The sequence below is a fragment of the Neocloeon triangulifer genome, unplaced genomic scaffold (genome assembly GCF_031216515.1).
Source record: "Neocloeon triangulifer isolate White Clay Creek 2 clone unplaced genomic scaffold, ASM3121651v1 ptg000004l, whole genome shotgun sequence".
Lineage (NCBI taxonomy): Eukaryota > Metazoa > Arthropoda > Insecta > Ephemeroptera > Baetidae > Neocloeon > Neocloeon triangulifer.
Window position 1 is genome coordinate 1,541,629 of NW_026775547.1, and position 26,338 is coordinate 1,567,966.

At 34.1% G+C, this 26,338-nt stretch overlaps 1 protein-coding gene across 2 annotated transcripts in view; it reads right to left on the reverse strand.

Annotated features, from left to right (window-relative positions):
- The window catches only part of LOC132193431 (lachesin-like), a 109,070-nt gene that overhangs the window by 66,739 nt on the left and 15,993 nt on the right, over nt 1–26,338 (reverse strand). The window contains exon 1 of one of the 2 annotated variants that reach the window (XM_059614090.1): nt 12,891–12,990. The exons of the other annotated variant lie outside the window; for it this stretch is intronic. The gene's annotated coding sequence lies outside the window, so the exon portion shown is untranslated. Of the gene's footprint in view, nt 1–12,890; nt 12,991–26,338 lie in introns of those variants that run through there. 2 annotated transcript variants of the gene reach the window in all.

Genomic DNA, 26,338 nt, shown 5'->3' on the forward strand with positions numbered 1-26,338 from the left:
GCGTTTAGCTGCGAATAAAAAAAGTGTATATTATATAACTGGTGCGATTATCGACACTCGGCCACTCTGGCGCGTTTTTCGCTCTCTCTGCAGCAGCCGAAATAATTTTATCCGGCGGAGCGCGCGAATTATTAGAAGAGGAGACACTCGAGCGTGCAGTTTTATTGGGCAGCGCGTGTGTGTGTTTGTAGCTAACACATGGCCGAAGTGGCCATAACCCTGGCAAACGACAGCACTTCGAGCTGCATCTGAACATGACACCCCGACCCGGAAAAACGAGGACCCACTGCAGCATCGGTTCCGCCCGAAAAACAGACAAAGACCACTTTTATTCTTTGCTTCCCCAACACTCGCGTTGTTAATTCGCTTGTTATCGCCACAGTGGCAAAAGTGGCCAGAAGCAGGAAATTAACGCTTTTTATTGCAATTTGTCATTTCACTCTCGTTCCTTAATTTTTGTTTGTGTTTTCTATGTAAGTAAATTTTATATAATTACTGCAAAAATTTATAATAATATTTTTTGCAACAAATTATTAAAATCATTAAAAAAACTGAATTAAATTTATTGATTTTGTCTTTTATTCAATAATTTAATGTTTCTGGTTGGTTTTAATGCAGATTTGCTCATTAAAAATTTATTTTGACTAAAAAAGCATTTAAAATGAGATTACAGCACCTGATTGCAATATATCACGTAAAATGTAAATCCCACTCATGAATCATGATAGAATTCATTATTTTAATTCACAATCTGCTTCTCATAAGTAGTATGTATGAAACCATCTTGAAAAGCATGGCATGCAAGTTTTGCCTGCAGCAACGATTCATGAGCTGTTAATAATTTAGTAAAAAGTAAAAATGAATACATACCATTTAACTCAAAAATTGTTGTTTAAAAAAAGGTTTACAATGTTTACATTGAATAGATCCTGAACAAAATATGAAATTTATTATTTGGCTACCTAACACGGAAAGCCCGACCCATAATAAATCTTTAATTTTTGATAAAAATGAATTTGATACAGTGCTTTAAGGCTATGTGCTTACCTTTCTCATCTGCGGATATGGTAATTTTCTATGAAATTTTAATTTTCAATAAAATATAAAAAAAATCCACTGAGATGAAGCTAAATTTATAATCAAATATCAATATAAGCAACAATCGCGAATTTTCTCCTCTACAAAATTAATTTCCCTTTGATGAAAATGATAAATATTCAATGGATTAATATTTTGTTATTTAATCTTCATTTAATATTAAACTATGTTTCCATTTGCAATGTATTAAATAATGTTCATAATTAAATTAATTTAAGTTTTGGGAGTCTCAAAATTTCTTGTTTTTTACTCTATTGTGAGCTAGCTTGAGACCGATATCAAATCTCTGCAATTCATCGTGTCCTTTCACTTTCAAGAAACGACATAACAGAAAATTTGGGGGCCGAGGGTCTGTATGTATGTAATGCAATAGATTAAAGATTAGCACCTTTAAAGCGGCGCTTGTATAACTCGGTGCCAAGATTTATGTGGCGTTTCAAGTGCTATTAGGGCAGAATTCCATTGAGAGCAGCTCGGCATGCATATGTATGTAGTTATACGGACGCTGGACGAATAAATAATATTTCTTGGCTTCTCGCCATTTCGCGCACTCTCGCTCGCCTCCCCACGGTCAAGCCCGAAGCGGCCAAAGGGGTAATTGTCGCGCGCGTTTATGACCCTCTCGCTTCTTGGCCACATTTTATTAATAAAAACGCCGGCCCTCTCGCACATTATCGCCCGGTGATGCACGCGTACTGGAGAGAGAGAGAAAGGGGCTTCTTATTTCCCTGGGCTCAGCATTCGTTTTTGCCTCTGAACAAAAATCGTAGCCTGGAGAGAAAGAGATGATATTCGCAGTTTGCGCGACACTCTCAACTTATGCAACCGGCACGACCGGACTCGCAATTTCGCCGAATGGCCCCGTCTGCTTTTGCCAATTTTCCGATTTGATGTTTTCTTATGGGCACTGCGTATCACTTATCTGGGTTTGATCAAATTTTTTTCATAAAAATTTAGCTGAATTATGGAATTTGGCTGAAATTGATCATTTTCTTCAAAATCATCATGTCAGCTCAATTAAAGTGCTATAAAAATATGACTAAAAAGTCCAGTGTAAAAGACTTTGTGGAGGATAGAATAAGAAGATCATATTTTAATTTCAATAAACTTTTATGCGCGATTGAGAATTAAAATAAATTTTTTTTTTATTCAATGATACATTTTTTTTATTTGGTACCCAGCAAATTTTAATTTTCATGTATTTCTTTATTTAGAACCTCGTTTAAACTCATCTGAGATTGGCAATATCAACATTGAAATTGTTATTAAGAGCACAAAACCAATATATTTTGCTAAATTGTAGAAAAATCTCCAATTCATATTGTTCCTAACCTGAATCAAACTATACAAAAATTGTCATCTGATCTGTATTTGATTCTTTACGCCAAGTTACTGTACAGGTGATAGAGCAAAACTAATATCTTGATTTTCAAAAGTCAATTTCCTATCATTTTCGTTATTTATATTATATCATTATCATTAACAATTTATAATTTCTTAAATTTTTAAGCGACATTACGCAGATCAAAATGGTTACAATGTTGCATTGATAGTTGTGTAAAATGTTAACAAAATATAGACTTCCCGTACTTTATAAGTATATTTAATCAAACACTTCAATGATGTTTGGTGTAAAATTTATTTATTTATTTATATGATTGGAATTTGTTTTAAAGCTTCCTTTTTATTATAAAAATGTTAAAAAAATGAAATAATTTTTAACGTTAAAATTAAACAAACAATTCTGTTTAAATTAAAATTTATTACGATTTTTATTAATAATGTTAATTACTAAAAAATATTTAAAATTACTCCATTAAAAATTACCAGACGGCTTTTTGCATCAACAGGCCGCACTCGAAAGTACTTTTCTTCTCCATTTAAAATATCCACTGAATCCGCTCGTCGTTCACCATAATTTGGCAAAAAAATTCATAATCGCATTAAAATCTCGTCAGTACATCAGTGCCATTCTGCGTTGCGAATTTTCGGTCGGGCAAAGTTTTTGGCTTCGCCGCCGCCACCACGCACTCGACGGGATGATAATGCGCGCTTTTGTATCCCGCGCCGCCGCCGCGTGTATATTATATTTTGTCGCGAAAATCATCAATCAAACACTTGAGGTGTAATTACGACGTGATTAGCGCACTGCAGACTCGTCAAGAAACAGCCGACGGCTGGTCGGGGGCTGCCGCTGCCGCCTCTGATATTATTCGGGGGGCTGGAGGGGGTGCACATGTTTTATCTATCTTGGAGAGAGAAACACACAACTCTCATAAACTCATTAGGGCGGCGAACGATGAGCGAACGAGCGAGCGAGCGAGCGAGCGCTTTATTATTAAATACCGAAAACAAAACACACGCCATGATACAGCTTTAAATTTCTATGTACTCGGCTGGTGAAAATGGGCAAAACAATGACGACGTGACGATTGTCGCAGAAATTCGTCCGCATCAACGGGCGGCGCGGATTGGCGCTGCTTGTTCAATGGTGTTTTTTTTTTATAAACACAGCACTTCCCTTTTGACTACGAAACACTTTTTGCCTCCAGAGGAACAACTGCTCTCGCGCCTGTTTTTGTCTTTTAAAGGACTTGTTATTCTTTGTGTTTTGCTATTGTAAAGATTTTTGATGAATGATTTGATTATTGATTTTCCTGATTGCAATTAAAACTTTAATAATTGTTGTTAATTGTGCGCCCCAGTGATTCATCTTGAAAAAAAAACATGAGTAATTTTCTGCTTTTCTTAGCTATTTTCTTCTTCATTTTAGATCTTTTTTTGGCGATAGTAACGCAATTTAGTTAAATAGCCTTTTTAGGAATTTTTTGGGGGTAAAATATAACATCAAGCTAAATAGCTGAAATCAGCTGATATCTTAATAACTGTAGAATGTCATTTACAAATATCAATTTATTACAATAAAATTAATGCATTTTAGCTGTATCGCTATATCGTGTTTTGAAGATTCTAATCAATTAAAAAAAATCAAAAACCATAAAGGGATTTCCAAAACTTTTGCATGTAAATTTATAAAATATAATGTATGGTATTTGGGCAGAGAATGCCCGGTGATACATTAATAAACATGATTTGAAACTAATTTCTAACTGATTATTTGTTAAAAAGGATATATTAGGTAAAATAATATTTGCATGTTTTTCACGCGTATTTGTGTTTAAAAAAAAATTAGATATTAGGATTGATTTGTTAGATTAATCATATTTTATTAAATATTGATGATTATTTTCTTAAGCAATTCCAATTTCAAGGAATCAAAAATTTCAAAATTACTTTTTTATTTCGGATGGAAGCAAAAATTTGATGAATAAAGAGAGACTGATGAATGCAACATTATTTTAAAATTAAGTTTTAATCAAAGCAATATTATTTTAAATAAAGATAACAAAAACCGTTTGAAATAAACTAAAATCTGCGCACTTTCCGATTCAGAAAAGAGAAAACTCGGATATGAAAAAGAACTCCTAAAAAATTTGGAGAAACCAAAGGAAATTTGAGACTTAAAATTGAATAGGACAAGAAAGCAAATTACAATTCCATTCTTAATTATTGAAACACACAACAGGGCCGTTAAATTGTTCACTTCTATAAAGATCTATTTTCTGACTAATTCACACCTTTTCACCGACGGGATGGAAATATCACGAACATAAAACTAAAAGGCTTGTTTTCACCCAAAGCAGGAATTATATCAACGGCTGCACTTAGAGACAAAAGAAAAACAAAACACTCGACATTCCTCACTAAAACTGTTTACAGCACGCGTGGAGGGTGTGTGGGGAATCGGTGCGCTGGAGATGTTCGTAAATGGAACTCGAACCGGAGACCATCGACTGCAGAAAAAAGCAGGGCCCTTTTTGATGGCGCGCGCCCTTCGGGCTGCGCTCCCTCTAATTTGAGCGCAAAAGCAGCAGCGCGCCCTATTTAATGAATGCAAATGACTCTTGTGCCGGAACAATGGAAATTCCTTTGTCTTATTCCATCGTCGGCGAGGCGGCATGGCTATAGTATTATTGCAAACACGCTCAAGACGACGCGAGGAAGCATCAGGCTTTTTACTGCTCAATTGTCGCCGCCGCCGCCGCCGCTTTTCGAATATATACGCATAATGGAGGTCAGGAACAATGAGGGAGTTGGACGGAAAAAGGCAGTGTTAATTCAAAGGGCCGCACCAGTCATCCGGCCAATTAGACTTATTGCGCGCGTATTATTGTTTCGGCCGCCCTAATAGGTAGTCCACGATTGAAAAGTCGCGCGAACGAACAAAGTTAATAACATGTGTGGCCCATAAAGCGTCCACGATCAGTTCGCTGGGCGAAATTTCTCAGTTCGCGCGACTCGCGCGAAGTTCGCTGGAGTTGAATCGAGCTCTACTCTGGCGAACTTCGCCAGACCCGCGTCGAGCGAAAAATCTTGCGCATGCGTGCTTTTCATAAAAATTAAAATAATAAAAAAGCTCATGGAGTTATTTTTTTTTTAATTATTTAGATTTTTTGCCAGATCTCAATTTCGTTTTTTTTTTTTATTTTACAGGAAAATTTTAATTTTAAAGCCAAATTAATTAATTTATTTATCTCATTTCAATATATTTTGATTACATTTTTGGTACCTTATAACTTCATTTTCATAGAAATTAACTTCATTGTTTTAAAGACAAAAAATTTTTGTTTTAAATATATTGATACATTGATATTTTTAATTAGATTGATCAATTGAGATTATAAAATTTAATTTAATTCTACATTACCCTAAACTATTTTTAAGAAATTTAAACGAAAGCTAATTAATCTAAAATGTCTATCATCGCTGTTTTATTTTTGCAATTTTTATTAATATCAATTCTATTGTATTGAGAAAATCGTTTTCAAAATTTGATGAATAATTATTTTTCTAATTTCTAAGTGGACTCATTTTGGTGGATGGAAGTTTTAGCAAAATTCTTTGTGGTGGTGGTGCCTTAACAATTCAATATTTTCCTCCCAACAATTGATTAATTTTCAATATTTTAGCTGTTTTGTAACCATTGAAAAAAAATTTAATATTAAAATTATTGACATTTTATAGTACTCTTGTAAATTACTATAAAAAAACGCATGAAAATTAAATATTTTATTTTTATTTATTTACATTTTTTTGCTGAATTTTCAATTAAATTTTTTGGTCAGTTCTCAAATATATAGTTTTTTTAACTTAACAAGATAAATTTAAATTTTTAATTTATTTATTAGGTACTTGTGACGTATTAGTGACGTAACTTCGCGCGAATATTGTATTTCAATCGTGGACGCTTCAAGCGAACGAAAAAAAAGTTCGCGCGAAGTTCCCTGTTCGCTCAGCGAAGTTCGTTCGCGCGAACTTCAATCGTGGACTACCTATAACAGGACCGACGGCCGAGCGGGTTGTTTGACCGTGTCAAACAAAGAATTATTGCTGCTCCCCTCGCTGGTGGGCAACCAGCAGCTTTGGTCCGATGTTTATCAGCCTGATGCTTTTGTCACACACCTTCGTTCGCACCCTCATCATCAGCAACAAATCCCGTATATTATGAAATAATAAAAAGAGCAGTTAATTTGTCAAAAAAATTAATAAATAGACGAAATTGATCAAAAGTCAGTATCTGTAAATCTTTTACAACACAAGGTAAATCTAGTATTAATGTTAATAAGAAATTTTTTACAAAATTCCAAGGAAAACGCACACAAAAATAAATTTATGCAGTTCAAATAATTTCATGTATTCTGATTTCTTCTGTGATTTCGTAAATATTTAAAATAAAAATAGAATAAAAAAATATATTTATGACACCTCATATATTCAAAAGTCAGCTAAATTAATGAGGACAAGGAAAAATTTGGAAACGACTTTAATGTAAGGTACATGTAGAAACTGCATAAAGCTGTTAAAAAAAACTACATTTTTTTTTTTTTAGATGACTTCATTTAAAATGAGTATGTATTCAATAAAAGTTTTTGAAATTTTTAGAAACTAAAGCTTCACTTTCAGCTTACTAAAATACCAATTATATTGATTAAATTATGCCAAAAACAGTCAACGAAGGAATCGAATAATGCAATTTAAGAAATAATACAATTTGCGCTCGTCTTATTGTGATTTGTTTATTATAGGCGAATCTGGTGTCTGGTCCAATTAGAAAGAAAATTAGATGCTTCTAATGCGTATAAAGGGCATTGAGCACTTTTTAATTTAAAATAAATATAATTATTTTTTTTTTATAAAATTGTACATGATATATTTTATTATTATGATGACAATATTGATTAATATCAATAATCAAATTAGCTTTTTTTATTTAAATATCTAATTAATATATGTTTTGAATACTTAATAGCACTTACTTGCAAAATATTTGTTGATATTGTAAACATTACTATTATTAACAATTATTGTTTGTAAATATAAATATTATATGACACAATTCATCAATCAAAATGAAAATGATTTCAATTAACCTTCCCAATTGCTTTGCCATTCGCCACAACTCAATAATATTATTGTTTATCCATAAATAATTTCAGCTTTCAATTTAAAAATGATTAAGGGATCAAAATGGGAAAAAAGAATCCATTTAATAATTCAAAAGAAGCCTAAGCATATTTCTTTTTTTTAAGCACACACTTTTTCCATATCGCTGTCTCAAGATCTAGTATGGAAACTACCCCTCAGCTGACGACCCTGCCCGCCTGTCTATGAGAGAAGCAGCTATAGGCGCTGATGGAATTGATGAATGGAGCGTGAAACAAGCTAGAGTTTAATTCGGGCCCGGAATAATAAGCGGCGGCCGGGGGTGAATGGCAAAAGTCGATGAGTCGCGCGAGATGACCGGCGGCGCTTTGTGTTTTCGTCAGTCGGTGCGGGTGCAATTGAAATTCGATTGCAGCTCTCGCGTTATCGCAGGCCTGCAGGCACGTCACAGCCACCCCCGTGCATTGCCACCCCCCGCTGAACTTGGCACCCTGCATCTGTTTTCCGACACTTTTCCACCGGTTGGCCATTTATACAGCTGTTTGTTTCGAACGAGAGAAATAATCAACAAATTTAATTAAACATTGACTCTTGAATTATATAAGCTCTTCATAAATATCAAATTATTCACGGTTTATTCATTTTGTATTCTAATTTTATTCCAACTCTGGTGCAAAAGTGGAAAAAAACGTTGCTATCAATTTTGACCTATATTAATAAAAGGAAAACTGTCTAGTTTTAAATTTATGTGTACAAATTTTTTATTTTTACAAAATATGAAGTGGAAATATTAATTTGTAATGAGTGCATTTTATTGATATTATTTTTCAACATCAGCCGAGTTTGGATTTTTCGATTAATTGTTATAAAAATTGAAAAACTTCTTTCAATCTATAATAAAGGAAATTAGAGTTAAATTATTAATTTTGATAAAAATAAAAATTCAATTTAAAATAGTTTCTTTTTTTAATTGATATATTTAGAAATTTTTAATAATGGTATATTATTTTATTTACATTAATAAAATAATATGCCCAAATTGTTAGACTTCAGCTTCGATATATTTGCATTTTAAAGAGTTGTAAAAAGCTGCCAAAACATTATTTTCCTGCTGGTAAAATATTCCATCAGGGCGGAAATAAATTAACTCTCCTGCGTGCTTTTGATCAAGTACTGCCGGAATTGGACGCTAATTAGCAGAATATTCACGAGTGAATTTTAAAAATTTCCTGGTTTTGCAGATGGGAGCAGAGAGGGTTGCACAGGGGCCGCTCACTGGCCGCTCTCCTTCATTTTAATGTGATTCCGCGGCAGCTCCTCGGGGTGAAATTCAATTTCCTGCTCGCCGCTTCCGCTCTCGCCAAAGGAAATCTGTGCGTACCTGCCATTTTTTCTTATGACATTCGTGACAATTTAATGCTCTCTCCTCACTCTGGGAAAACATAATTTTCAAACATAATATTACGGAGTGCATCTTTTGCAAGAAATGACCGGCTGTTCTGTCGACGACACTTCTGTACTGCATTTATGGACGAGACATTTCTGCATCGTCGCGCGGGTATAATTCGATTTGCTTGGGATGCAAACTTGTCGTCTGGAAATGCAAAATAATGAAGGAATTTGCCGACAAGAAATTGCATGGAAGGAAATTTAATATTCTGGGAAGTAAAATATAAATATTTATTGTGATTCCCAGAATGCAGATCAGTCTCTTTTGAGTCTCATATAACAAAAAAGGAAAAAAAAACAGCCTAGGCCAAAATTTCTAGTCAATAAATAAGATTAAATTTACTTTTTTCGAATGATTCAAACTTTAATTTTTTAAATAATAGTTTTTTGCTACAATTAATAAATTATGGCACTGATTTTCATAGATGAAAAGGTAAATAAATTAAAAATTTAATTTATTTTCTAAATATGAATCAGTTGCATGAAGATTATAAAATGAATTTGTTCAACTAATATAAATCAAATTTTAGCTAAATAAAAAAAAATGTAACTGATCGAAATAATTTCTCAAAAACTCTATAAAAAATCTATTTTCTGACAATTTACGGAAAAAAATAATGTTCAGTCTCACATGCTTTCAATCAAATTGACACAATTTGCCAAAATCTGTTTGTCAGAATGAATTAATTGTGAACAGAATTTAAAAATAAAAAATATTTTGTTTGGCCTGGTTTTGTTATCTTTATAGAAAAGTGTCTTAAACTGATATAATTTATTATAAAATCTTCCAAAATTTTATAATTTGATGATTTTTATGGTTCATAACCATCATAAGAATTACTTAAATTTGAAAGATAACTTATCATTCAAGGTTAATAACCCTTGATGCTTCTGCGCAGCAATGTGCGACGAGAGCACTGCTGTATAAATCAGCGAAAGGGAAACATATTAACGCTCCGTGTTATTCCATTCCATATAATAATACTCTACATATGCGAACAGCTCGAGCGAGGATGCTGCGCCGCCGAGCTGCAAAGAGACGCGAAATTGGTGCTGAATTACATGACAGGCGCGCAGTTAATAAATAAAAACACACTCGGCTTGTGCACATTTTGTCGTCGTCCACTTTGCAATCTAGCTGTCACTGTGATATTGCATTCCTTGAGCTTTATTACCTTCGCATGTGTCTGATCCGCCTGAAACCGCACCCAGGAAGCAGATTCCCTGAAACCATGAACTGCCAACCGCGCACTTGTAATAAATGCATTGTTCGCTTTTAACCCTCGAACAACAGGGAAAAACGTAAAAAATATCAATTTTTTTAAATAATAAAAGCACGATTTATTTTCTAGTAATTCTTTCTTTTAAATTCAAAAGAACGCAAAATTCCTTGTCAGAAATTGGTATTTCGGTCAAAATATTTGTAATTCTAATATATCAACCAGGGATTCGTCAAAATTTCCTATTTTATCTTCAAAATCTCTTTAATCTTGCAAGAAGAGTGCCTTGGTTAAATCACAAAATTCGAACAAATAAGCCATAGTCATTCAAATCAGCTTTTTCCCTCGAGATTCAAATTATTTTGTAAAGAGTTAAGATGTTCCCCTGTTTCAATCCATTGTTAAGGAAATCTTTCTATTGCAAATTTGACTTATATTGAAATTTTGCTTCTTCAATTTCAAGAATAAATCATTTCTGCAGAACTCATACATATTTAAACTCACATGTGATAGAAAAAGAATAAAATTATTCCCTTTTTTTCAATCATTTTCAGAATAAATTAATTTTTTTTTTACCAACAAAACAAACTCGCTTGGTGGGATTAAAATTATTAAAACCATCTGCAAAAGCGATCTACTGGGGCAGATTGAGCGTTCTGAACGAATTTTTCATACAGGCAGTTTGTTCAACTGGTGGAGGTCCGCGGGGAAATACATCGGCGGCGATGAATTCAAATCACGTAGAAATGAGATCTTATAAAAAGCAAAAACAAGTATTGCCGGTCATAGAGAAATAAAAAGCGCGCGGCGTCGCCTATAAATTGCCGAATAACAAACAAGAAGAACTGCTACAACTCTCCAATAGAACAATAACGCAAAAAGTTTGTGCATTCCGATATAAACCGCACCGCGGAAAATTGCCTCTTGCGTCGAATTGGGGCTTATCAAAAGTTGCAAACAATAAAACGGGATAAACTATAGTTTTTGGATTTGCTGCTTCCGAGATCCGATTTTTATTTCCCTGCAGGCTGTTCTATTCGCAAGAGTCATTCTTTAGTAAAATGAAGCGATAATTTTGAATCGCGCCCATTAGTGCACTTCTTTAATTATGTCTGAGTGAGAGCTCGTTCTTTTTCAGTCGCTTTGCAAGCGAACAAGAACTCGCTAATGAAATTAGCGCCAGACTGTATTACGAGACGATTCCGCTTAATTTATCAGAATCGCGCTGCACAATTTGATGAGATCAAGCGCCGGCTGGATTGAATTAAACCGAGTGAGCGAGTAATTTGCAGTACTCATGGGTATTGGTATAAAGAGACCGTTGAAATCACGCTTGCCCCAAACCGAGCTTTCAACCACAATTATTTGCAATATTTCAAAAGCTTTGATTTGAATAATGGGGGCAAACAATAAACGGTTTTTACAATTTTTTTCAATGTATCAAATCAATTATTTTTTTTTTTTAATTTATAAACATGTAATTTTTTTATACAAAAAACAAATGGCTCTAACAGTTTCAGTCACGGTCTGCGACCCTATTTCACGAGCAAGAAAAATACAAAAAAATCAGCAAATTGAAAAAACACCGCTTTTCAACATAGAAAATTAAAATCTTAAAACTTAATCTCCTCAAGTGTCAACTTCTTTAAACAAATATAAAAATGTGTTATTAATTAATAAAATAGCTTGTCTAGTAAAATAATGATAAATAACAAGTTAACAATGGCTATGCATGTGCTTGAAAAAAAACAAACTTTGTATTAACAATCATTTTCAGCTTTGATATGCTTTAAACATTTCCATGTACATAAAATTTTATGTTTGAATTTTCCGAATTTTTACATATATTATTTATATTTAAAGAAGATAATATTTTCCAAATATTTTAATAAGTGAATAAAGAGAAGGAGGTAATGTATTTAAATTACTACACTGACACATTTTAATTCTTGTGCACGCATTAGTCAATTTGTTGAATTTTTGTTGAAAAAAAAAAATAACAGAAACGTGTTACAAAGGAAAAGGAAAATATAACATTAAAAAAATGTGAAAAATATTAAATTAGAAACATATTATATTAATAAACAATAATAAATATAATCTAAATAATAACATTATGTCTTAGTTGAACTTAATATGATTCCAAAACTAATTTCTAAAATTTATGTCAGTAATAAATTTTTTATAACAATCTTTTAATTTTTTTCTGTATTTCAGTTTGTGTTAAATGATTAAAGGACATGAATTTTTGCATAATTTAAAAATTTGATTTTATAAAAATTCTTTCCTTAATTCTATCCACAATTGTCAGTAATTTTAAATTAACTTTTTAAATTAGTTGAATAGACCGTTAAAAAGGTCACATGAAAAATATGAAATAAACTGGAATAAAATATTCATTTTGTTAATTTTTGGTTGAAAGACGTGGTGGAAAAAATGCGATGCTAGCTTTGAAGTACAATTTTTTAAACAATTTCTGCCCTCTTTTTCATCATTATCATTTTTATTTGCTTATCAAAAATTTATCAGTAATAATTTTTAGTTAAAAATTACTTTTTTCAGATTCCGCCGGAGAAATTCTAAGACTACGCCTAAGGTAGGAAAACATTTGGTACTCACACTACGCGGCAACTGCGAGAAGAGTCGTGGACTCGGGAGATGCGTGTCGAGAGAGCCGGGGGTGCGAGAGATGCTGCGGGCGCGCGTGGCTGCGATGCACTGACTGCCCTGTTCGCTCTCGGCGGGGCAGACACGACAGTCCACCCTCCGCCCAGCGCCGCCGCCGCTCCTGCGCTCCCCCGAGGAATCCTCCGCCCTCGCCGGCGCGCAAGAAAAGCCAAACATTCTGTTGCTCTCTTCTCGCTAAAAACTAATTTATCTGCCCGGCTTCATTAATCACCCTCTGCATTCTCGCATTGCTGCGCGCATACAACGCGAGTGACCGTTATTTGGCCAAATTTACACGAATTTCGACGCGCCGATCGCTCCCCTGCCACTAATTGGACAACGTCAGAGCTCTCGGATAAAATGCACGCGGTGTATGTTATTATCGGCGCGGTCAGCGAATTTCGCCTTTCAAAAGATGATTGAGAGGTCCCAACAAGCAGCCAACGTCCAAAATTAATGAATTATTAGCGCACCGCGCTTTTTGGTATTTGGAATTTTTCAGCAAACGCTCGTGTCATCTAATGAGGATCAAAAGTGTGGTAATAAAATAGCAGAATGACATTTCAGCAACTAAAAAAAAGAAGGAAACACAAATTATCGCGCCACTAAGGAAATTAATTACAAATACATTGTCATATTTATGATACTTTATTTTAATGATTCATAGTTGATATTTTTGAGTTATGGAAATTAATTGGGCTCTTAGTGATTTTGATGTTTAATTTATTCTCAATTCCAAGAAAACTTAAATTGAATTAATTTTAACATTGATTTAATAAAATGTATTCTTATTTTCACAAGATCAAAAAATTTTGTATTGAAGGCCCTTCGTGCTCTTTTCCAGAATTATAAAATTGCACAAATTAAAATAACATCTAGTGCATTTGACCATTGAAAGTTATTTATTTTATTTCAAATAAGAACTCGAAATTTATTAGTTAATGAATTTAAGCAAATTTTTTTTTAATCAAAAATATTTTGATTGATTTTTTTTGGCAAAAAAAATCACAATTTAAGCGCAAAATATGGTGGATTTGATATTACATAGTGCAAACACAAATAAATAAAAATATTAATTAATTTTGCTGAAAGTTACTTCCCTCTATACAATAAATTTTTCCTTTATCGTTTTAAATACTTCAGAAAATCCTAATAAATTTAAATGGTTTAACCTGCGTGAACCCTTGAATGATTATAAATTATAATTTCACGGAATTACTTGTTTTTTGTTCAACTTCAATTTTACCTTTAAAAAAAATATATATTCTGAGCAAACATTTGCCTGCCCATTTTCGGCAAGTGAGCACCGTTGGCTTGTTTCGTTTGACAGCGAATCGGATCGCACTTGGGAGCAACACCATTACGGACATGTTGCGCGCAAGTGTCCTCGCAGGCCAATTTGAGGATTTGTCTTGCACTGCCGGCACAAGGGACTCCATTTAAGGCATTAACTTTTAAGATTACACGCTTTGGCCGAGAGACTGCTTTCGACACGGCCTTTAATCAGGAAGGGATTGCCGCCCCGGGGCCAGTAAAGCACAACTTTGGGGGCGAGAGTCAATAGTGCGGATGTTTTGTGTGTGTCTCTGTGTGTCGCGCCCGCCGTGCACGATGTCAGCAGCCAGTGTGTTTTTGAGGTTTCCAACAGTTCGAGTTGATGGTGTTTGTTAGCTCCAAGTTTGACAAAGACACATCCATCGAACGCACACTGCGCTGCCGTCCTGTTTGCTCCAGCGCGTACAAACGAATATCTTTCTGCACTCCTTCGCCTCCTCCTCCTCCAGGGAAATCAAATAAAGCAGAAAGCTGAAAATTAAAAATGCCTCCTATGCAAAAGCAGTTTGTAGCGTCGAGCGGCGATGGACCGCAAAAGTTAAAACTCCTGCCGCCGATCCGCTCGCTGCCAACATTCATATACAAACACAGCGGTCCATTGAAAAGTTGTTTTGCGTCTCGTCCTTTCTCTCCCCGCGGACCGGAGAGAGTTGGAGGGACGCTCGAATTTTTCCAGCAAACCGCCGTACGTCTCTTGCGGTTTTTGCTAAGCAACAAAAGCACCTCCGCGCCAAAAATAGTACATACACATATATTGGCACACGATATGTTGTCGTCCCTACGCTTAAATACGCGAGCAAAAATGTTTTCTGCCTGATTTATAATGTAGAAATTCCAATAATTTAAAAAAAAAAAACGAATGTTTTTAATAATATTGAAACATAAGACCCGGATTTCAGTTTAAAAAATAGATTTTCATAATTTTAAATCCTAAAAGAAAGATAAAATGTGGGCAAAAGTTTATAATGATACATGATTCTAATTTCATAAAATGCTTTATAGCATTTTCTCTACAAAAAATATTTGTTTACAATTATAACCATATTAATAAATTTTGGGATAAATATGCATATATGTTGAACTTTAATTTTTGATGCGTTTTATATTGTGATAAAATTTCACAGGTGAAACTTTGTAACACTTTGCAAGGTAGGCAAGGTTTTTCATATATTGATAGATATTCTCATGACGGCTACCATATATAATGAAGATGCTGGGGGTCAGGAGAATGTTAATAAATTAGCAACACATTATTTTTACCTTTAACTTAATTAAATTATTGAAACGTATTTCAATTCATCTGAAATCATTTATATATAAATAAAATAATCAACATGGCCCAACATTGAAATTATTTTTTTTAATTCATTTATTCAGAATTGGAGACAACGACAAAAATATAATTTTATTTTGAATGAATAAACTTTAGTATCGGTTTATCATCTGTGATTTTTATCAAGTCAAATTGCAGTAAATTACATAACACTAAAATTATAAAAAATAAATAATAAATTAAATAAAAGAATAAAAATTAAAAAATAAAATCAACAATCATTGAAATTTTTTCAGATAAATTTTACTAATCTTTTGCTAAAGTTATTATTATTATTATAAAGTTCTTTTTATTTAAATATTCATAAATATCGTCAATATTACTTTCTATCGTAAAACAGTATTGTATAATGTATAATTTATTTATTTATTACAGTTTTATTAAAGATTTTTTTATTTTTTAAGCAAAAACGTGCACCAGTTTTGAGCTCTTATCAAAGGAAATTTTTAATAAATGACCTACTTTTCCCAACTTTTAAAAACTTTGGTGTTCTCCAACAGCGTTTGAAGCGCAACAGAACAAATTCGTCCGGCTGATGCGCGTGGCCATAAAAAGCGTGTGCGTTTTGTATCGCGAGAGGGAGAGCAAACGGCCTCTTGTATTATTGTTACGGCCGGCGAATTTTTATTGCTAATAATATGCGAGCACGTATGTATGTTTTTTATCAAATGAACGCAGCTCTGGGTAGCGAATCCGGTTTGCCGATATTCAAATTTTACAGCTTTTAAAGCCGGCACTCCTTCGTTGCGCTGTTTTCCTTCACCTGAGCGCAGAGAAAGAGTTGCACGCAGAGATTCGAAATTGAGATGCGCGCGCGTTATATAAAATTTATTCCATCTGTTAGAGGTGGCGTGCTGCGATAAAAGAAAGCAAATATCATGAAGCATCTCGCCCTCTCCGTGGCAGGCGGCGCGCAGGGCCCTGAGCCGCCGCTCTGCAAACACCAAGTTTCGCTCTTATGGGATCAAAGTTGAACTTGATTTCCATACAAGAAGTTGATTTTGTGTCCTCTGGGCGACAAGAACAAAGGATTTCGGCCTCATCTCTCGTTCTTATCTGTTCGTTCTCCGCTCTTTTTAAAGAAATCTCATCCAACGCGCTTCGTTCGCTCTCTTCGCTCGCTCTTTCCGCCGCGGCGACTTTGCCTTTGCATTACATAACTCGGAGCACTTTCTCTCTCTCGCGCCAACCAAAGTGGCTCTCGGTCGTTCTCTTGGCGCTCCGGACCAGCGTGCTACATTAAAATCGTATCAATCAAGGCGGAACGAACGCCTACTGCCAGCGCCGACACGCGTTCTCTGCTCAATTATCATTAACGGCGCAATTACAACTTGATGCATTACGCGCGTGTGTACTGTAATTGAAGCGAGGAAATTGCTTTTTTCCGTCTGGATTGACAACAGTTGGGCAGAAAAGTTGAAAAAAATATAATATGCTTGTAACTAAAAATAAGCAGGAACAAAGTAATATTTTCTCTGTATTTAGTACATAACAAAAAAGTTTGAAACAATTAAGTAGCCAAAGGAAAGATTATTACAATTTTTTAGTTCCCTCATTCAAATAAATGTTTCGTCCGGTTTCAAAACAATAAAATCTGAATTTTTACCTTAGAGACCATAAAATTTGATGCTAAGTCTAGATTTGCATTAGTAAGTGCTATCTTATTCAAATTTTTATTGGATTTTCAAGAATTTTTCAGTGAGAAATTAAATTTTTTTTTCGTCAAAAATTTCAAAACCAAAAAAAAATTAGTAATTAAAAATATTATCGAATAAAAAAATCGAGAAAAAAAAAATAATATTGTTAGGGCTGAGCGTTTTAGTCGATCAACTATTTTTTTCTGATCTTCGCAGGATGTTAGGGTTATGAAATGAGCACGAATCATGCAATTTCGAGTCGATTAAGCTATAGGGTAAAAATCGACTATTTCGACTAAAAACAGACTAAAACCGACTAAAATAGCTGAAAAGTCCATTTTTTTTAGCTCCAAGTGAAAAAAAAAATTTTTTTTTGGCAACCATCTAAAATTCTCGGACAAATCATTTAGATCATTTCATGCTATATTTTTTTAAAATTTATTCTACCCCTCACCCCTAAAGGCTGGAACCCTGGCACACCCTTGCGACTGTCGTGACAGAAAAAAAATGTTTTTTAGCAACCATCTAAAAATCTTGTAGAGACCATTTGAATCATTTCTAGCTAAATTTTTTGAATCATTTTTTTACCCCACACCACTGGAACCCTGGCCCACCCCTGTGACGGTCTTGACTGAAAAAAATATTTTTTTGCTACCATCTAAAAATTTCGGACAGACCATTTGAATCATTTCTAGCTAACTTTTTAGAAACATTTTTTTTTACCCCACACCCCTGGAACCTTGGCCCACCCTTGCTTTGACGGCCCCGACTCCCGACAAAAAAAATTTTTTTAGCACCCATCTAAAAAGATTTTTCAGACCATTTGAATCATTTCTAGCTAACGTTTTGAAACATTTTTTTATCCCACACCCCAGGAAGTATTGAAATATTGAGATCTCAGTCAAAGTATAGCTCGTACTGCTTCAAATCTAGAAAAAAAGCTTTAAAATAGTGTGAAAGAGCAGCCTTAACTCTTAATTTTACGGCACAATTGCAGAGACTTTTGCAACTCTCGTATTTAGCACCAAACATGGTATTATTGAAATTTTGAGATCGCAGTCAAAGTATAGCTCGTACTGCTTCAAAATCTAGAAAAAAAGCTTTGAAATAGTGTGAAAGAGCAGCCTTAACTCTTAATTTTACGGCACAATTGCAGAGTCTTTTGCAACGCTCGTATTTAGCACCAAACATGGTATTATTGAAATATTGAGATCGCAGTCAAAGTATAGCTCGTACTGATTCAAAATCTAGAAAAAAAGCTTTAAAATAGTGTTAAAGTGCAGCCTTAACTCTTAATTTTACGGCACAATTGCAGAGTCTTTAGCAACGCTCGTATTTAGCACTAAACATGGTATTAATGAAATATTGAGATCGCAGTCAAAGTATAGCTCGTACTGATTCAAAATCTAGAAAAAAAGCTTTAAAATAGTGTGAAAGAGCAGCCTTAACTCTTAATTATACGGCACAATTGCAGAGTCTTTTGCAACGCTCGTATTTAGCACCAAACATGGAATTATTGAAATATTGAGATCGCAGTCAAAGCATAGCTCGTACTGATTCAAAATCTAGAAAAAAAGCTTTAAAATAGTGTGAAAGTGCAGCCTTAACTCTTAATTTTTCGGCACTATTGCAGAGTCTTTTGCAACGCTCGTATTTAGCACCAAACATGGTATTATTGATATATTGAGATCGCAGTCAAAGCATAGCTCGTACTGATTCAAAATCTAGAAAAAAAGCTTTAAAATAGTGTGAAAGTGCAGCCTTAACTCTTAATTTTACGGCACTATTGCAGAGTCTTTTGCAACGCTCGTATTTAGCACCAAACATGGTATTATTGATATATTGAGATCGCAGTCAAAGTATAGCTCGTACTGATTCAAAATCTAGAAAAAAAGCTTTAAAATAGTGTGAAAGAGCAGCCTTAACTCTTAATTTTACGGCACAATTGCAGAGTCTTTTGCAACGCTCGTATTTAGCACCAAACATGGTATTATTAAAATATTGAGATCGCAGTCAAAGTATAGCTCGTACTGATTCAAAATCTAGAAAAAAAGCTTTAAAATAGTGTGAAAGAGCAGCCTTAACTCTTAATTTTACGGCACAATTGCAGAGTCTTTTGCAACGCTCGTATTTAGCACCAAACATTGTATTATTTAAATATTGAGATCTCAGTCAAAGTATAGCTCGTACTGCTTCAAAATCTAGAACAAAAGCTTTAAAATAGTGTGAAAGAGCAGCCTTTACTCTTAATTTTACGGCACAATTGCAGAGTCTTTTGTAACGCTCGTATTTAGCACCAAACATGGTATTATTGAAATATTGAGATCGCAGTCAAAGTATAGCTCGTACTGATTCAAAATCTAGAAAAAAAGCTTTAAAATAGTGTGAAAGTGCAGCCTTAACTCTTAATTTTACGGCACAATTGCAGAGTCTTTTGCAACGCTCGTACTTAGCACCAAACATGGTATTATTGAAATATTGAGATCGCAGTCAAAGTATAGCTCGTACTGATTCAAAATCTAGAAAAAAAGCTTTAAAATAGTGTGAAAGAGCAGCCTTAACTCTTAATTTTACGGCACAATTGCAGAGTCTTTTGCAACGCTCGTATTTAGCACCAAACATGGTATTATTGAAATATTGAGATCGCAGTCAAAGTATAGCTCGTACTGATGCAAAATCTAGAAAAAAAGCTTTAAAATAGTGTGAAAGAGCAGCCTTAACTCTTAATTTTACGGCACAATTGCAGAGTCTTTTGCAACGCTCGTATTTAGCTGCAAACATGGTATTATTGAAATATTGAGATCGCAGTCAAAGTATAGCTCGTACTGCTTCAAAATCTAGAGCAAAAGCTTTAAAATAGTGTGAAAGAGCAGCCTTAACTCTTAATTATACGGCACAATTGCAGAGTCTTTTGCAACGCTCGTATTTAGCACCAAACAAGCTATTAATGAAATATTGAGATCGCAGTCAAAGTATAGCTCGTACTGATTCAAAATCTAGAAAAAAAGCTTTAAAATACTGTGAAAGAGGAGCCTTAACTCTTAATTTTACGGCACAATTGCAGAGTCTTTTGCAACGCTCGTATTTAGCACCAAACATGGTATTATTAAAATATTGAGATCGCAGTCAAAGTATAGCTCGTACTGATTCAAAATCTAGAAAAAAAGCTTTAAAATACTGTGAAAGAGGAGCCTTAACTCTTAATTTTACGGCACAATTGCAGAGTCTTTTGCAACGCTCGTATTTAGCACCAAACATGGTATTATTGAAATATTGAGATCGCAGTCAAAGTATAGCTCGTACTGATTCTAAATCTAGAAAAAAAGCTTTAAAATAGTGTGAAAGTGCAGCCTTAACTCTTAATTTTACGGCACAATTGCAGAGTCTTTTGCAACGCTCGTATTTAGCACCAAACATGGTATTATTGAAATATTGAGATCGCAGTCAAAGTATAGCTCGTACTGATTCAAAATCTAGAAAAAAAGCTTTAAAATAGTGTGAAAGTGCAGCCTTAACTCTTAATTTTACGGCACAATTGCAGAGTCTTTTGCAACGCTCGTACTTAGCACCAAACATGGTATTATTGAAATATTGAGATCGCAGTCAAAGTATAGCTCGTACTGATTCAAAATCTAGAAAAAAAGCTTTAAAATAGTGTGAAAGAGCAGCCTTAACTCTTAATTTTACGGCACAATTGCAGAGTCTTTTGCAACGCTCGTATTTAGCAGCAAACATGGTATTATTGAAATATTGAGATCGCAGTCAAAGTATAGCTCGTACTGCTTCAAAATCTAGAGCAAAAGCTTTAAAATAGTGTGAAAGAGCAGCCTTAACTCTTAATTTTACGGCACAATTGCAGAGTCTTTTGCAACGCTCGTATTTAGCACCAAACAAGGTATTAATGAAATATTGAGATCGCAGTCAAAGTATAGCTCGTACTGATTCAAAATCTAGAAAAAAAGCTTTAAAATACTGTGAAAGAGGAGCCTTAACTCTTAATTTTACGGCACAATTGCAGAGTCTTTTGCAACGCTCGTATTTAGCACCAAAAATGGTATTATTGAAATATTGAGATCGCAGTCAAAGAATAGCTCGTACTGATTCAAAATCTTGAAAAAAAGCTTTAAAATAGTGTGAAAGAGCAGCCTTAACTCTTAATTTTTCGGCACAATTGCAGAGTCTTTTGCAACGCTCGTATTTAGCACCAAACATGGTATTATTAAAATATTGAGATCGCAGTCAAAGTATAGCTCGTACTGATTCAAAATCTAGAAAAAAAGCTTTAAAATAGTGTGAAAGAGCAGCCTTAACTCTTAATTTTACGGCACAATTGCAGAGTCTTTTGCAACGCTCGTATTTAGCACCAAACATGGTATTATTAAAATATTGAGATCGCAGTCAAAGTATAGCTCGTACTGATTCAAAATCTAGAAAAAAAGCTTTAAAATAGTGTGAAAGAGCAGCCTTAACTCTTAATTTTAGGGCACAATTGCAGAGTCTTTTGCAACGCTCGTATTTAGCACCAAACATTGTATTATTTAAATATTGAGATCTCAGTCAAAGTATAGCTCGTACTGCTTCAAAATCTAGAACAAAAGCTTTAAAATAGTGTGAAAGAGCAGCCTTTACTCTTAATTTTACGGCACAATTGCAGAGTCTTTTGCAACGCTCGTATTTAGCACCAAACAAGGTATTAATGAAATATTGAGATCGCAGTCAAAGTATAGCTCGTACTGATTCAAAATCTAGAAAAAAAGCTTTAAAATACTGTGAAAGAGGAGCCTTAACTCTTAATTTTACGGCACAATTGCAGAGTCTTTTGCAACGCTCGTATTTAGCACCAAACATGGTATTATTGAAATATTGAGATCGCAGTCAAAGTATAGCTCGTACTGATTCAAAATCTAGAAAAAAAGCTTTAAAATAGTGTTAAAGTGCAGCCTTAACTCTTAATTTTACGGCACAATTGCAGAGTCTTTTGCAACGCTCGTATTTAGCACTAAACATGGTATTAATGAAATATTGAGATCGTAGTCAAAGTATAGCTCGTACTGATTCAAAATCTAGAAAAAAAGCTTTAAAATAGTGTGAAAGAGCAGCCTTAACTCTTAATTATACGGCACAATTGCAGAGTCTTTTGCAACGCTCGTATTTAGCACCAAACATGGTATTATTGAAATATTGAGATCGCAGTCAAAGTATAGCTCGTACTGATTCAAAATCTAGAAAAAAAGCTTTAAAATAGTGTGAAAGTGCAGCCTTAACTCTTAATTTTACGGCACAATTGCAGAGTCTTTTGCAACGCTCGTACTTAGCACCAAACATGGTATTATTGAAATATTGAGATCGCAGTCAAAGTATAGCTCGTACTGATTCAAAATCTAGAAAAAAAGCTTTAAAATAGTGTGAAAGAGCAGCCTTAACTCTTAATTTTACGGCACAATTGCAGAGTCTTTTGAAACGCTCGTATTTAGCACCAAACATGGTATTATTGAAATATTGAGATCGCAGTCAAAGTATAGCTCGTACTGATTCAAAATCTAGAAAAAAAGCTTTAAAATAGTGTGAAAGAGCAGCCTTAACTCTGAATTTTACGGCACAATTGCAGAGTCTTTTGCAACGCTCGTACTTAGCACCAAACATGGTATTATTGAAATATTGAGATCGCAGTCAAAGTATAGCTCGTACTGATTCAAAATCTAGAAAAAAAGCTTTAAAATAGTGTGAAAGAGCAGCCTTAACTCTTAATTTTACGGCACAATTGCAGAGTCTTTTGAAACGCTCGTATTTAGCACCAAACATGGTATTATTGAAATATTGAGATCGCAGTCAAAGTATAGCTCGTACTGATTCAAAATCTAGAAAAAAAGCTTTAAAATAGTGTGAAAGAGCAGCCTTAACTCTGAATTTTACGGCACAATTGCAGAGTCTTTTGCAACGCTCGTATTTAGCACCAAACATGGTATTATTAAAATATTGAGATCGCAGTCAAAGTATAGCTCGTACTGATTCAAAATCTAGAAAAAAAGCTTTAAAATAGTGTGAAAGAGCAGCCTTAACTCTTAATTTTAGGGCACAATTGCAGAGTCTTTTGCAACGCTCGTATTTAGCACCAAACATTGTATTATTTAAATATTGAGATCTCAGTCAAAGTATAGCTCGTACTGCTTCAAAATCTAGAACAAAAGCTTTAAAATAGTGTGAAAGAGCAGCCTTTACTCTTAATTTTACGGCACAATTGCAGAGTCTTTTGCAACGCTCGTATTTAGCACCAAACAAGGTATTAATGAAATATTGAGATCGCAGTCAAAGTATAGCTCGTACTGATTCAAAATCTAGAAAAAAAGCTTTAAAATACTGTGAAAGAGGAGCCTTAACTCTTAATTTTACGGCACAATTGCAGAGTCTTTTGCAACGCTCGTATTTAGCACCAAACATGGTATTATTGAAATATTGAGATCGCAGTCAAAGTATAGCTCGTACTGATTCAAAATCTAGAAAAAAAGCTTTAAAATAGTGTTAAAGTGCAGCCTTAACTCTTAATTTTACGGCACAATTGCAGAGTCTTTTGCAACGCTCGTATTTAGCACTAAACATGGTATTAATGAAATATTGAGATCGCAGTCAAAGTATAGCTCGTACTGATTCAAAATCTAGAAAAAAAGCTTTAAAATAGTGTGAAAGAGCAGCCTTAACTCTTAATTATACGGCACAATTGCAGAGTCTTTTGCAACGCTCGTATTTAGCACCAAACATGGTATTATTGAAATATTGAGATCGCAGTCAAAGTATAGCTCGTACTGATTCAAAATCTAGAAAAAAAGCTTTAATATAGTGTGAAAATGCAGCCTTAACTCTGAATTTTACGGCACAATTGCAGAGTCTTTTGCAACGCTCGTATTTAGCACCAAACATGGTATTATTGAAATATAGAGATCGCAGTCAAAGTATAGCTCGTACTGATTCAAAATCTAGAAAAAAAGCTTTAAAATAGTGTGAAAGTGCAGCCTTAACTCTTAATTTTACGGCACAATTGCAGAGTCTTTTGCAACGCTCGTATTTAGCACCAAACATGGTATTATTGAAATATTGAGATCGCAGTCAAAGTATAGCTCGTACTGATTCAAAATCTAGAAAAAAAGCTTTAAAATAGTGTGAAAGTGCAGCCTTAACTCTTAATTTTACGGCACAATTGCAGAGTCTTTTGCAACGCTCGTACTTAGCACCAAACATGGTATTATTGAAATATTGAGATCGCAGTCAAAGTATAGCTCGTACTGATTCAAAATCTAGAAAAAAAGCTTTAAAATAGTGTGAAAGAGCAGCCTTAACTCTGAATTTTACGGCACAATTGCAGAGTCTTTTGAAACGCTCGTATTTAGCACCAAACATGGTATTATTGAAATATTGAGATCGCAGTCAAAGTATAGCTCGTACTGATTCAAAATCTAGAAAAAAAGCTTTAAAATAGTGTGAAAGAGCAGCCTTAACTCTGAATTTTACGGCACAATTGCAGAGTCTTTTGCAACGCTCGTATTTAGCACCAAACATGGTATTATTGAAATATAGAGATCGCAGTCAAAGTATAGCTCGTACTGATTCAAAATCTAGAAAAAAAGCTTTAAAATAGTGTGAAAGTGCAGCCTTAACTCTTAATTTTACGGCACAATTGCAGAGTCTTTCGCAACGCTCGTAAAATTAAGCACCAAACATGGTATTATTGAAATATTGAGATCGCAGTCAAAGTATAGCTCGTACTGATTCAAAATCTAGAAAAAAAGCTTTAAAATAGTGTGAAAGAGCAGCCTTAACTCTTAATTTTACGGCACAATTGCAGAGTCTTTTGCAACGCTCGTATTTAGCACCAAACATGGTAATATTGAAATATTGAGATCGCAGTCAAAGTATAGCTCGTACTGCTTCAAAATCTAGAACAAAAGCTTTAAAATAGTGTGAAAGAGCAGCCTTAACTCTTAATTTTACGGCACAATTGCAGAGTCTTTTGCAACGCTCGTATTTAGCACCAAACATGGTATTAATGAAATATTGAGATCGCAGTCAAAGTATAGCTCGTACTGATTCAAAATCTAGAAAAAAAACTTTAAAATACTGTGAAAGAGGAGCCTTAACTCTTAATTTTACGGCACAATTGCAGAGTCTTTTGCAACGCTCGTATTTAGCACCAAACATGGTATTATTGAAATATTGAGATCGCAGTCAAAGTATAGCTCGTACTGATTCAAAATCTAGAAAAAAAGCTTTAAAATAGTGTGAAAGTGCAGCCTTAACTTTTAATTTTACGGCACAATTGCAGAGTCTTTTGCAACGCTCGTATTTAGCACCAAACATTGTATTATTTAAATATTGAGATCTCAGTCAAAGTATAGCTCGTACTGCTTCAAAATATAGAACAAAAGCTTTAAAATAGTTTGAAAGAGCAGCCTTAACTCTTAATTTTACGGCACAATTGCAGAGTCTTTTGCAACGCTCGTATTTAGCACCAAACATGGTATTATTGAAATATTGAGATCGCAGTCAAAGCATAGCTCGTACTGATTCAAAATCTAGAAAAAAAGCTTTAAAATAGTGTGAAAGTGCAGCCTTAACTCTTAATTTTACGGCATAATTGCAGAGTCTTTTGCAACGCTCGTACTTAGCACCAAACATGGTATTATTGAAATATTGAGATCGCAGTCTATGTATAGCTCGTACTGATTCAAAATCTAGAAAAAAAGCTTTAAAATAGTGTGAAAGAGCAGCCTTAACTCTTAATTTTACGGCACAATTGCAAAGTCTTTTACAACGCTCATATTTAGCACGAAACATGGTATTATTGAAATATTGAGATCGCAGTCAAAGTATAGCTCGTACTGCTTCAAAATCTAGAAAAAAAGCTTTAAAATAGTGTGAAAGAGCAGCCTTAACTCTTAATTTTACGGCACAATTGCAGAGTCTTTTGCAACGCTCGTATTTAGCACCAAACATGGTATTATTGAAATATTGAGATCGCAGTCAAAGTATAGCTCGTACTGATTCAAAATCTAGAAATAAAGCTTTAAAATAGTGTGAAAGAGCAGCCTTAACTCTTAATTTTA